Below are 14,305 nucleotides of genomic sequence, written 5' to 3'. Positions count from 1 at the left end.
AAGGAGACAGTTCCCAGTATTGGGACAGTCAGTGAAAATATCCAGATTCTGGAGATGGAATGTTGTTTTAAAGGAACAGCAAGTTGTGATGTCTGGGAATGGGGAGGGAAGAAGGGAAAGAGACAACATGAATCATGTAACCTTGGAAAACTTATGTGTAAATTTTTCACTGGAATAAAATAAAGGAAAATCACTCAAAAAAAGGAACAGCAAGGAAGCCAGTGTCTGTGGATCAAGAAGCAGAGGGATAAGGTATGCACAGAGTGGTCAAGTCCTAAGGGGCCAGGTCATAAAGGGCTTTAAAAGTCAAGCAGAAGATTTTCTGAAGGGAACTGGTTAACTGAAGGTTACTGAAGGTAACAGGAAGCCACTAGACCTCAACATGATCAGGCTTACTTTAGGAACATCACCTTGGCAATTAAATGGAGGATGGACTAGAATGAGGATACACTTAGGGCAGGGAGACCCCACAATCGGTTATTGCAATTGCCTATTCATACAAACCTTTTTAATTTAATATAATCAAAATTACCCATGTTACATCTCAAAACACCTTTTAGTTCTTGTTTATCCATAAATTTTTCTCCTATTCATAAATTCAATAGGTAATATATTCTCTTTTCTTCTTATTTGATTATGGTTTCTTCCTTTATGTCTAGGTCATGTATCCATTTTGATCTTATCCCAGTAAATGGTGTAAGATACTGATCTATACCCATTTTCTGCCATCCCCAAAATCCTGGCTTTGTACATAGGAGTCTGAAGCAGCCCATCCCAGGATGCATATGCTCTGATGTGCCATCTAAGAATTTAAAGGGTGCAAAGCTGGTGATATTGTAGCAAATGTGTAGTAATGTGATGATACTGATTCAATTTAATGTGCATTTTTAAGCACATAAAGAACAGTGTTAGGCACCAGGGATAGAACAAAAGTTAAAAATCACCATTCTTAAGGAGTTTACAGAAGACTGTAAGGTCCTTGAGGACAGAGTCTGTCTTTTACCTTGTTTTATATTCTCAAAACTTAGTGCCTGGCACACAGTAAGTGATTAATAAATGCTTATTGCTTGGCTGACAATTTTGCACATCCATAGTTAAGTAAATGTAAAATCTATACAAAGCTATTTTAACAGGCAGAGAATACAAACGCCTTGGGGGGATAGGAAAGGCTTGAGTTGGAAGGTGGCCCCTAAGATGAGTTTTAAAGGAAACGGAGGGGTAACAATATGATCTTTTTAAAGGTCTTAAATTCTGAACTGAGCCAGACTGAAGATTTTCATCTGGCACCCATTAAAAAAGATGGAGAGTCAAATTGCTTATGGGGAGAGAAAGGAGGGAAGAAAACAGTTTGGATCTTATAATTTTGGATAATGCATATTAAAAATTATTTCCATATGTAATTGGGAAAATAAAATACCTTTAAATTAAAAAAATAATTTAATTAAAAAGAAAAAGATCTGGAGGTTTTCCTGAACTTCAAGCTCCAGTCCCCTCATCTCTTAGGGACTCAGATTCTTTATCTGTAAAAGGAAGTGGAAGAACTATGCAGCCTCTAAGTTACCTTCTAACTCTAAACCTATGAGCCAATGACCCTATGGATGATCAAACAATATATAGAGTTTTCCAAAAATCTTAGTGCAGTTGTAATCTTGTAAAGGTGAAGGTAGCTGGTGCCAGGCCTGGAGTCAGGCAGAAATGAGTTGAAATCTGACTTCAGATACTTTCTAGCTGTGTGACCCTGGACAAGTCACTTAACCCTGTTTTTCCATTTCATCTGTAAAAGGAGCTGAAGAAGGAAATGGTGAACCACTCCAGGAACTTTGTTAAGAAAACCCCAAATAGGGTCACAAAGAGTCAGACATGACTGAAAAATAATAATCTTTTTTGAAATCCTTACCTTCTGTCTTAGAATCAATACTAAGTAGTATTGGCAGAAGAGTGGTAAGGGCTAAGCAATTGGGTTAAAATGACTTGCTCAGGGCCACACAGCTAGGAAGTTTCTGAGGCCATATTTGAACCAGGATCTCCTGTCTCCAGGCTCTCTATCCACTGAGCCACCTTGCTGCACAACAACAATCTTTTAAAGACTTTTGGGACACCCATTATAATAAGATCATCATTTCTTCTTTGGCTTTCTTCTGCCATGCCTTTGTAGTAAACCATATGAAAACTTTTGCCCTATCTTTAAATACCAGAGTGAAGAGACATGATCTATGATTTCACAGGAAGTTCCCAAGTGAAGAAACTTCCTCCATCAGTGCAGGTTAGCACCTTCTCTTCAATTCATAAATTTAAAAAATTATAATTTATGATAATAAAAATATATTTTGTAAATTAAATATCAGTAAATTGACTAGAAATCTGAGAAGTATCCTCTAGTTCTTTGACCCCAAAATTCTCTTCCAAACCATCTCCTACACCCTCCGCTATCTCCTTTCCCCCATCTTGATTCCTTGGTGAAGCAATTCAACTCTACACTTGAATCTCTCGACCCCCTATCATATCACCAATTACATCCAGTCAAGCCTTTGCTTTGGAACACTCTTACCATGCATCACTTTTGATTCTGTGCACAGGCTACTGAACAGAAATGGAGAAGGAATACAACTATTCTGAAAATGGGTCAGATTCAAATTTATGTTACACAACCTCAACTGGGCCCTCACTACTGCTCAGCAATCCTTACTGCAACTCCCTTATCAATTCACAAACCCACTCTTCATCAAGGATCTTCCAAACCTTCTCATCTCTCCACAAACCTGCTATGGTCCCTCTTCCCCCACTCTCTCAGTTGAGAACTTTGTCCCATATTTACAGAAAAAAAAAACTGAGGCTGCATGCCATGAGCTTCTTCTTCTCCCCTTTTCTTCATTTACTCACTTAAGTGTCTTCTGCCATACTCTCTTCCCTCACCCCTTTCTCACATGAAGTGGTCTCGCTCCTAATCAAGGCTGACCCCTCTCCTTGTTCAAGTGACCTCAGTTCCATCCCATCTCCTCCAACTGGCTGCCCTCTCTATCATCCCACTCTTTCATTTATTTATTTTCAATCTCTTCTTCTCTACCAACTCATTTCCTACTGCCTACAAACATGTTCAACTCTCTCCTGTCTTGAAAAAGAAAGCCCTTGATTGATCCCTCTCCCTAATAACTATAATGTGCTATCTCTTCTGCTCTTTGTAGCTAAACTCCTCAAAAAAGGTTATCTACAATAGCTGCCTCTACTTTCTCTCCTCTCACTTTTTTCTAAACCTCTTACAATCTGGTTTTCAACCTAATCCTTCGACTTCAACTCTCTCCAAAGTTACTAAAGATCTCTTAGTTGACAAATTCAATGGCCTTTTCTCAATCCTTGTTCTCTTTGATCTCTCTGCAACCCTTGATGCTACTGATCACTCTTTCCTTTATGTTCTTCTCTCTAGATTTTCAAGACACTGCTCTCTCCTGGTGTTCCTCCTACATGTCTGACCACTTCTTCTATGTCTCCTTTGCTAGGTTTCCTTCCAGATCACATACTCTAATCATAAGTATCCCTCAGGGTTCTGCTCTTGGCCCTCTTCTCTTCTCTCTCTATACTCCTTCACATGGTGATCTCATCAGTTTCCATGGCATTAATTACCATCTCTAGCCTGGCCTCCAATCTTGCCTCTCCAACTGCCTTTGAGATATCTTGACCTGGACATCCAGTAGGCATCTTAAACTCAATATGCCCCAAACAGAACTTATTATATCCCCCCATTACTCTATCTTCTAGCTTTCCTATTACTTTAAAGAATACCACCATCCTTTCAATCCCTCAGGCTCACAACCTAGGAGTCATCCTGGATTTCTTACTAACTCTTACCCATATCCAAGCTGTTACCAACATATATCAACACCTCTCAAATATGCCTTTTTCTCTCCTCCAACATTGTCAGTCTTCTGGTTCAGGTCCTCGTCCCTTCACACCCGAACTACTGCTGTAGCTGCTGGTGTATCTGCCTGCCCCAAGTCTCTCCTCACTCAAACCCGTCACCCACTCAGCTACTAAAGTGATTTTCCTAAAAACATGGTTCCCATCATGTCCCATCCAGCTTCTTCAATAAACTCTGAAGGCTATTGCCTACAGGAGCAAATACAATGTTATCTGGCATTAAAAAGCCCTTCATAACTTAGATTCCTCCTATTTTTCCAGGCTTCTTATACTTTTCTCCTGGAAAGATACTCTTCCATCCAATGATACTGGCCTCCTTGCTACTCCATAAATAACTCCATCTCTTAGCTCTTGGACTTCTTTCTGGCTGTCACCCATGCCTGGAATGATCTTGCTCCTCTTCCTCCTCTGATCTCCCTGACTTCCTTAAAGTCCCAGCTAAAATTCTACCTTCAATGGACAGCCTTCCCTAATTTCCCTTCATTCCAGTGCCTTCTCTTTTAATTATTTCCCTTTTATCCTATATAGCCTGCCTTGTATGTGTCTATTTACATGTTGTTTTGCCCACTACATTGTAAGCCCCTTGAGGGCAGAGACTTTGGGCCTTTTTTATCTATAGCACTTAATCCAGTGCCTGTCACATTTTATTGTGGAATTATTTCAATCATGTACCACTCTTTGTGACCCCATTTGGGGTTTTCTTGGCGAACATACTGGAATAGTTCACCATTTCCTTCTTCCCCTCATTTTTCCATAGGAGGAAACTGTGGTCAGGCAGAGATTAAGTGACTTTCCCACAATTAGTGTCTGATGGCGAATTTGAACTCAGGTGTCCCTGCATCCAAGGCCTGCACTCTATCTTCTTCATCATATAGTTGCCTCTGGCACATAATAAATGTTTACCAATTGATAATTAGCCATCAATTTATCATAAATTCAATAGCATTAAATTTAAATTAAATCATAATTTATCAAATGACCGATTGACTTGCCCAAATGACTTTTTTAACTGATCCCATGATTTTTTTTAAAAATAGGTTCAAAGGACTCCATTATTCCTTACCTTCTGAGATTCTTGTGGCTGTCAAATGAGACAGTGGATGTAAAATACTTTGAAAATCCCAGGATTCTACAGAGTATTCATCATCATTGTCACCATCATCATTTAGGGGAACCGAGAGTAGATTTATGATCTCACTGGTCTATAGAACTTGTACATAATGAAACTCTATATCACATATTGGCAACTCCTCTGCAATTAATCTTAGGGAGGCTACTAGAGTGCTCTTAGTCTGGTTAAGAAAGGTCAAGTGAATTGTCCACAACCAAACAATCCAGGATGGATCAGAAGTTTGAACCGAGGTCCTCCTGACTTTAAGGCTTAGTTCTCTGTCCACTATACCATGCTGCCTTATATTACTCTATAAATATGTTAATTATAAATATAAATAATAATATCAATCAAATAATTCATTTTGCATTTCATGTAAATACTGTATTCTATATAATATCTAATATAATATTTCATATTATAATTTAATCATATTTTATATTAATATATGCTTATAATTAAAGATTTCTATTATAAATATTACTACCTCTTCTATACCTCTATGCTATAATTCCCCTGTTCTTCTTGCTAGTTTCAGCTTTGAGAGAAGGAACCACTTTTGTTTTTTACTTTTGTATCCCCAGCAGCTAGCACAATCCCTGGTACTAGTAAGAGCTTAAATACTTGATAGACTGAATTATACTATAGTGGAAAGCACTCTGAATTTGGATTCTGCAGATATCTGCATGTGATTCTTCCCTCTGACAATGGCTAACTAAAACACCATGAACAAGTCATGTCATCTCTTAGCCTCAGTTTCCTCCTCTGACAAGTGAGAATCAATGTATCTGCATTGCTGACCTCAAAGCTGTCACAAGATTCAAATAAAACATCACACGTAAAGCATGTTGTAAGCCTTGAAACACTCTGGAAACGTCAGCTCTTCATATCTCCAGAGATGCCAGGGCTGCTCTCCTGTCCTAACACCCACCAAGCCGCGTGAGTGAACATGGGATTCTCAGATCACATTTGGTGGGGGAGTTAGTTAGTTGCTTTGTTATCTAACAAGTCATCCTTCTTCCATCCTGGCTGTAATCTGCCCTTCTAAAAACTGCCAAGATACACATTCATTTAATTGGTTTAAATGGCACAGAAGGACTTTCTCTAAAAAGCCTTAAAAAAATCTGATCAGCTACCCTGGCCCAGGATGTGAGGGTCATAACTGACCTATAATGGAGGCTTAACAGTCTGCCATGTAAATATACAGGTATGAAGGCAACCGTTCAAATACAGCCTCAGATGCTTCCTGGCTGTGTGACCCTGGGCAAGTCACTTCACCACTGTTTGCCTCGGTTTCCTCATCTGTAAAATGAAGATCATAAAAGCATCTTCCTCCCAGGGTTGTGGTGAGATCAATGAGATAATGTGATACCAGATGCGATAATAACTGTTAAGTGCTTAGCACCATTCCTGGCACATAGAGGGTCCTTAATAAGGAAGGGTTCCTTCCCTCCTTCACCCTACCCTCCATGATCACTCCTTTCCAAAGAGCCACTGTAACACAATTGGTAACACTTCAGGAGATGCACTTTCACTGTGATCTGTCACATTGCCCATGAAATTCTTTCAATGGGAGCTGTCCAACAGTGTATAGAAGTGTATGTTTAAAAGAGCCTGGTGTAGCTATATGTCTGAGACATCTTGGGGATGCTGCGCCCTGGTGTAGATCCTTCTATAATCAGCTCTAGCCATGGATGAACAATGATTCCCTCCCACATTTGCCCACTGGTCACCCTTTATCTCATCTGACCAAGAAATTCTGGAGCATCCACCATCCAGGATTAGAGTAATAAATACTAGCTTTGCAGCCAGCACCTATCTCTGACCCATACTGCCCCAATTGTTAGCACTCTGTCCTTCCTCAAAGGGCCTCAAGGACATAGATTTAGATCTAGACAGAACCTGAGGAAGGTCATCTAGTCCAATCATTTTTGAAGCCTTTATCTTAGAAATGATACTAAGAAAAAGACAAAAATAAATGATACTAAGTATGGGTTCAAGGCAAAAAATTGATAAGGACTAGGCAAATGGGACCCAAGGTCATGTGGCTAGGAAGAGTCTAAGGCCAGATTTGAACCTAAGACCTCCCACCTAACTGCACCTTGTCCTCTCATTTTACAGATGGGGAAATTCAGGTCTAGAACCATGAAATGACCTGTCACGGTCTCATTAATATTGGATAGAATAGAACTTTAGACTCCAAATCTAGTTCTCTTTCTACATTTTGTTTTCTCCCTTCTATAATAAGGGCTATACTCAGAATTGCCCTTCCTGGTTCAGATGTACCACATGAGGATGTTAAAACCTGCTTCTGGCCAGATAGGGTGGCCCCGTGCTGAAAGAACTAGGTATTTTAGTATGAAGTGACAAGTCCTCAGTTGTCCCTTGATTCTCCCCTGGTTAAGCCAGGAAGATCGAATACTATATAAGGTAAGAGATAACTTTCAACTAGATCCCTTTGTTTTGACTCTTCTGTGTGGTGAGCAGACTCTAGTGAAAGTTAGAGGGATGATCAATATTTGTTCCCTCCATTCCACAGAGAAATGCCATACGGACCTGGATTGAACTCCAAAATCTTGTACCTGGGTCCTTGGTTACCTTTCTTCCCCAACAAGTCAATAAGCATCTATTACGTGTTTACTTTGTGCCAGATCTTTTTCATTTTATATTTCATTTCCTGGGTAGTTGCCTTAGAAAATGCAGTTCTCAGAGTAGATTGTCCAGATTTAGAGATTTCAAAAAGATTGGAAGTCCTGGCACTAGTGAGAAGAGAAGTTGGTTGTGGCCGATCCAGGAAAATATTGGTGGAGGCAGATGCAGGAGTAATTGACTCCAGCTGAGGCTGTGTTTCAGAGGAGGTTTGGGTTTGAAGTGGGTGATAATGCAGAAGTAATATGAAATGTAAAATGACTAATCAGCAATCCTGCAAATGCTTTATATTCTGATGAGGCTAAGCATCAGCTTCCCAGGAGACTATAACAATAATTATAAGTTGTTACTGAATCCTGTGCACTTGCGTTCAGCCGTCTTTTTGTGTGTAGGAATAAATTACCTGTCCCATACCTAATTCCTATTGTTCTTGGAGTAACTTTTTTAGGGAGGACTTTTATGAGAGTCAATAAGTAAAATGATCTCCAGGTTCAGGGCTTAATGAGTCAATGAGTGTGAGAAAAAGGAACTTAACCTCTCCAATTAGAAGCAAGCACCCCTCTCCTGCAAGGACTGAGTCTAAAAACATGCTCAAGTACAAAACAATGTAGTACTCCCAGTCTCTGCTGTGCTCAGCAGCAGTTGTCCAACATAAGGCTTATGTTTAGTGATCTGCCAACATAATCCATCACAAATACCCCCCTAATCAATATGACATAAATTCCTTGAGGACGGGAATATTTCAGTTGGGTCTTTGTGTTCCTGGGACAGTTTCTCTGCCAAGTCCTCCACTACTAATAAAGGTACAGAAAATTATTTTCAACTTTTCTATTACTAAAATATGACAACCAAGAATACTGAGAGGCAATTTGAGAATAGTGGCTCGGGAGCTAGGCTCAGAGTCAAGAAGACTTAGTATTCCAATTCTGCCTCTGACACATAGTGACTGTGTGTGTGTGTCCCTGGAGAAGTCATTTATTCTTTTATGCTCCTGAGCAACTCAATAAGATTAGAGGGTTCCAGTTGTGAATCCAATTGTGAGTTACATCAATGAAGGGAGTTTCACCAGAATCTCCCTGTACTGATTCAATTAAAGAAAATATCTACCACTACCAATTCATATAAAATTCCTCATTTATATATGACTTTTATGAGAATCATATACGCCCTTACTAAAAGCACCCCCAATGGGAATGCTAAGAGGGGGATACGATTTTTGCAAGTAACATTCCCCAGAAGACCATCTTTGATCATCTTATAATTGAAGGAAAGATGAAAAGATACGAATATGTGCTTGAGAATGATAGTAGAGAATAGAGAAAATGGGCTTATTGTTTGTTGATTTTGGCAGAAAATAATAAAGTATCACATTAAAGACTTTTTATCTATGAGGTATCTCCCATCCACATGCCCAAATCCTTCAAGATTCCTTGAAAGACATAACAGAAATAATCTTGTTTGCCAACTTTGTGATTCCAAATATCAGTTGAGTTATGAAGCAGGGAGAGATGTGTGCTGGCCAAAGCTGGTCACCACTGTGTTGCAGGAGATCCATCATGGCGACCAGGTTGAACAGGTTGTTCAAATTATGTATGATGTTCATGTTCAGACTTTCAGTTGTGTCTAATTTTATAACACCATGGACCAAAGATACTAGCATAGTTTGTCATTTCCTTCTCCGGTACATCCAGTGGATGATGGAGTCCTAAAGGTTCTCTAATTTGTGGATGACATTGTTCTGGTTGTAACATATCCCCAGAATATTGCAGCATCTCCTGGAAAAGAGCTGAAACCACTCAAGAGTCTGACAGATCATCCACAGAGAAAAAGTTAAGTGGAAGATTTTCTGTAGCCCAGAATCTGGCATACAGTTGGACAGATCATGTGTGATGCCTGTCCATCAATCTATGTGTCCAGGTCACCGATTCAAGTGTCCAAAAGTTGGAGCAAGAACTAGATACAAGAGAGGGTGACAGATTACCTTTAGAAAACTACAAAGCTGCTTTAATGACCTCAACTTTCCCCAAAAAAAACAAAGCTCCCCCTTTTTAATATCAATATTCTACTGATGTTGTTATATGGCTTCAAGACACAAAACACAGTAACATTGGAAGAATTGAATATGAAGATCAGACAGAGAGTATTTGAAAGGTACATATGGTCCATGTGAGCAGACTTCAACATACAACTCATGAAGAATTATGAATAATAACAGGAGGAAAGAGTGTCATAAAACACAGATACACATGGCATAGGAATAGATAAGGGAACAAATATAGACAGAGAGGTAGAGATGAAAAAAACAGAGAGATAGAAACAGAGACAGAGATTTGATAGAAAGATTATCTAATGACATAAGAGGTAGACAGGTCAAGAGCCCCACTGATATCCTCCCAGATATCAAGAGAAATCAAGGAAGGTCAAGCTTCAGTTTCCTCATATATAAAATGGAGATAGCTATTCTTGGACCACTTACCCCACAGAGTTGCTGTAAGTAAAATGTTTTGTAAACGTTAAAATAAAAAACAAATGTGAGTTGTTCTTAGGTATTTATCATATGTGACTTACCCTAACCCTTTTTTGGAGAGATTAATTTTATTTTCAGGCCATACCACCTTGAGGGATAAGGAGTTCCATATGTTTCCTCCCTTCTCTATAAAATAATAGATAGTTCTAAATTTACCTCTCTTTAACACCATGGGGTAGTTCTTAGTCCTGATATCCCAGCATTTGGTAAACACTCTATATTCATCCTTTCTAACCCTTGATGTTTGTATACATTTAACTGTATTTCACATCAACATGTGTCTGGTGATGCTAAGAATCCTCATCAATAGAAACTTCCTGTATGCCAATTCCCCCAAATAGCCTACTCTCCTGCCCCCTCCTCCTCTTTCATTCCTATTCCTTGATTCTTCTGATTTCTCTTTTCTGGACTTTCTCCAGTTCCTTATATCTTTCTTGATGAGTAGCAATAATATCTCTACTTCATTTATTCATTCAACCAGCAATTATTAAGCACCAACTTAAACATTAAGCAAAGACAAAGCTACAATTCTCACCTTCTTCAGGAAGGTTTCTCTGATCCAACTTAGTTCTAGGGCCTTCTCCCTCTGCTGATTATTTCTAATTCATCCCATATAAAACTTGTTTGTGTATAATTGCCTACATAATGTCTCCTCTTTCAGACTGTGAACTCCTTGAAAGCAGAGACTGTTTTACCTTTCTTTATACCCCTGGCACTTAAGATAATGCCTAATATAGATTGATTGACTGTCAGATGCTTGTGTCAGGGGAGAACAATATTCTTGGTTTGGTTTCTGGTACTCTTTGTGCTGATGTCTCACTTGGCCAATGAGCTAACATGCTTTGCAATCCTGAAAGTACCATAGAAATGATAGCTATTATGTTCACTCATGACAATGATCTGATTTTTTTCTGCTATTCTTTTTTTTTTTAAACCCTTACCTTCTGTCTTGGAGTCAATACTGTGTATTGGCTCCAAGGCAGAAGAGTGGTAAGGGCTAGGCAATGGGGGTCAAGTGACTTGCCCAGGGTCACACAGCTAGGAAGTGGCTGAGGCCAGATTTGAACCTAGGACCTCCCGTCTCTAGGACTGGCTCTTAATCCACTGAGCTACCCAGCTGCCCCCTCTGCTATTCTAAAGAGGTACAAAAACAATAGTGAAGACTTAAGGGAGATAGAGAAAGAATAAGGAAGAAAAGTGAGAAGATAAAAAACAGAGATATAATAGTTTGGAAACTCTGAGGCTCCAATGTGACACAAAGTCACTCACACATTCTCTCAAATATTTTATACGAGCTTTAAGGTTTGCAATGTACTTTATGTGCAACCTATCCTTCGCTCTTCACCACAATCCTGTGAGATGACTGATAATAATTCACGTTTTTCATAATAATTCATAATTCAATAATTATATAAATGAGGAAACTGAGGCTTAGAAAAGGCTTGTTCAGGATCACACAGCTGGTACTATCTGAGGCAGGATCAAAATCCAAGGCCGACTCAAAAGTCCTGACTCAAAAATTCTTGACTCAAAGTCCACGGCTCTATCCACTCCACAACACTAAATTGAAAGTTGGAAGGGTCTCTTAGAAGTCATTGGATCCAACCTCCTCCTTTATAGATGAGGTTCAGAGTGACTTGGAAATGACTTGTTCAAGGTCACACAAAGCCAGGATCTCTGACTCTAAATCTAATATTCTTACTATGATAACATTATTGCCCTCCTTGGTGGAAACAACATACTTGGCTCACATCTTCTAGGATGAGTCCTTTACTTCTTGTCTCTTCCCTTCATGTCAAGTTGTATATACTTCATCAACCGCTTCTGCTATCATTAATAAAAGTAACTTACCTGTTTGTAGCTTTAAAGTTTACATATCAATTACGAAATCTGTCCCTGCCCTCCCTCAACTGTCAGTTTGATTTTTTTTTAATTTGCTAAGGGGATGAAAAGCCAGAAAGCCAAGTTTATAAAGAGCTGTGTATCCAACAAGATTGATCACTGTATTGATCAGAGTTCCAATATCAATCTCTCCTGTTTTTCTTTATATTATTGTTATCATCACGAACATCATCCTATTGAGTTTTCCCATGTCCCTCTGCACTAGTTCATTCAAGTCTTCCCAAATGGTTCTGAACTCATCATACTCATTATATTCACACGTTACAGTATATTTGCCTCTCCCCCAATTAATGGGCATCCACTTTGCCTCCATTTTGGGAGAAAGGTAGAGGAAAACAGAGATGGTCCCCACTTGTAAGTGCTAAGACAAATATTTTTGCTTATATGAGAACCTTCTGTCCTTGATCATTTATATGCCCAATGATGGTATTCCTGGGCCCAAGCGTAGGCACAATATTGTAACTTTTATAGTACTCTTTATTGTTTTCCAGGTCCATCAGTAAAGACTTGTTGTTCTTGTCTCTCCATAGCCTCTCCAAAGTTATCATTTTTTTCTTTGCCTATCTTATGGATCTAAAATGAAACTCGAAAATTGTTTTAATTTACATTTTTCTTATTATTATTTGGAGTCTTTTCCAACTAGTTGTTAATAGTTTGTATTCTTTCTTTGAGAAATATTTATTTACATCCTTTGACAATTTACCTATAAGGGAATGGGTTTTGGTCCTAAAAATTGTTGTCAGGGCGATTGACTAATAAAACAATGTGCATGTGTGAATACATACATATACATATACACAAAATGCAGCTTACATCTACCCAGGGAGATGGTGTATGTAGTATATTGGAGGTCAACTCCACAAAGCAATTCATGCATTTGGAGATGATGTTAACAAAGTCCTGGAAGTTGTAAGATAATCAACCATCACAATTCTGAGCCCGTGGTAGGGAAAAGAGAAAATCAGGGAGAGGAAGGAGAGAGCTTAGTGACTATTTGGGTTTGATAATATGAGAATAACCAATTAGCAAGAAAAAGTAAAGAAATTCCATTAAAAATAATCACAGAGGGGTCAGTTCAGTGGCTGAGTGGATTGAGAGTCAGGCCTACAGACGGGGGGGGGGGGGGGGTCCTAGGTTCAAATCCGGATTCAGACATTTCCTAGCTGTGTGACCCTGGGCAAGTCACTTTACCCCCATTGCCTAGCCCTTACTACTCATCTGTCTTGGAACCAATACACAGTATTGATTCTAAGATGGAAGGTAAAGGTTTTAAAAAAATAACCAAAGAAAGTATAAAATATTTTGGAGTATATCTATCAAGACTTAATCAGGAACTACATGAATCTAATTATATATAAAGAGTATTCTTTGCAGAACAAAGCTAAATAATGGGAGAGATTCATTACTTACAAGTAGATTGGACCAATATAATAAAAATGATAGTACCTAAATTAATTTGTTTATTCAAAGCTATGACAAACTACCAAAAATATTTTCTAGACCTAGAAAAATAACAATAAAATTCATATGGGGTAATAAGAGATCAAAATTCTCAAGGGTAATAATTTAAAAAGTGAGAAGGAAGTGGGACAGATCTCAAACTGTACTACAAAGCATTAATTTTTAAATGTTAACATTTGTTAAAAATAGAAATCAATTGGTGGAACAGATTAGATACATAACATAGAAACAAGTGATTTTACAAGTTTAAAGATTGTACTTACTAAGGACAAAACATTCTTTCCCAAAAACTTCTGGGAAAACTGGACAGCAGTCTGGCAGAAATTAAGTCTATAACAATACCTTACAACATATATCAATACATGACCTCAATATAAATTGTCACATCCTAAACAAATTACAGAAATAAAGAGAAAATTTGCCTTTTGGATCTAAAGACAGAAGAAGAGTTTGTAGCTAAACAAGTGATAGAGAGGATTACACAAAAACAAAATGGACAATTTTTATTAAATAAAATTATAAAGATTTTGTGCAAACAAATCTAATGTAGTAAAAAATTATAAGGTAAATGGTTAGCTGGGGGGATGGAATGTTGTAATTAGCTTCTCTGATAGAGATCTCATTATCCAAACTATGTTAGTAATTGATTCAAATTTGTGAAATTAAGAGTAATTCCCCAATAGATAAATGGTGAAAGGAAATAAAAAAGCTTTTTTCAAAAGATGAAATTCAAGTTATCAACC

Source organism: Monodelphis domestica, chromosome 3 (assembly GCF_027887165.1).
Source record: "Monodelphis domestica isolate mMonDom1 chromosome 3, mMonDom1.pri, whole genome shotgun sequence".
NCBI lineage: Eukaryota > Metazoa > Chordata > Mammalia > Didelphimorphia > Didelphidae > Monodelphis > Monodelphis domestica.
The sequence above is the reverse complement of the archived record's forward strand: the minus strand, read 5'-3'. Positions refer to the sequence as shown.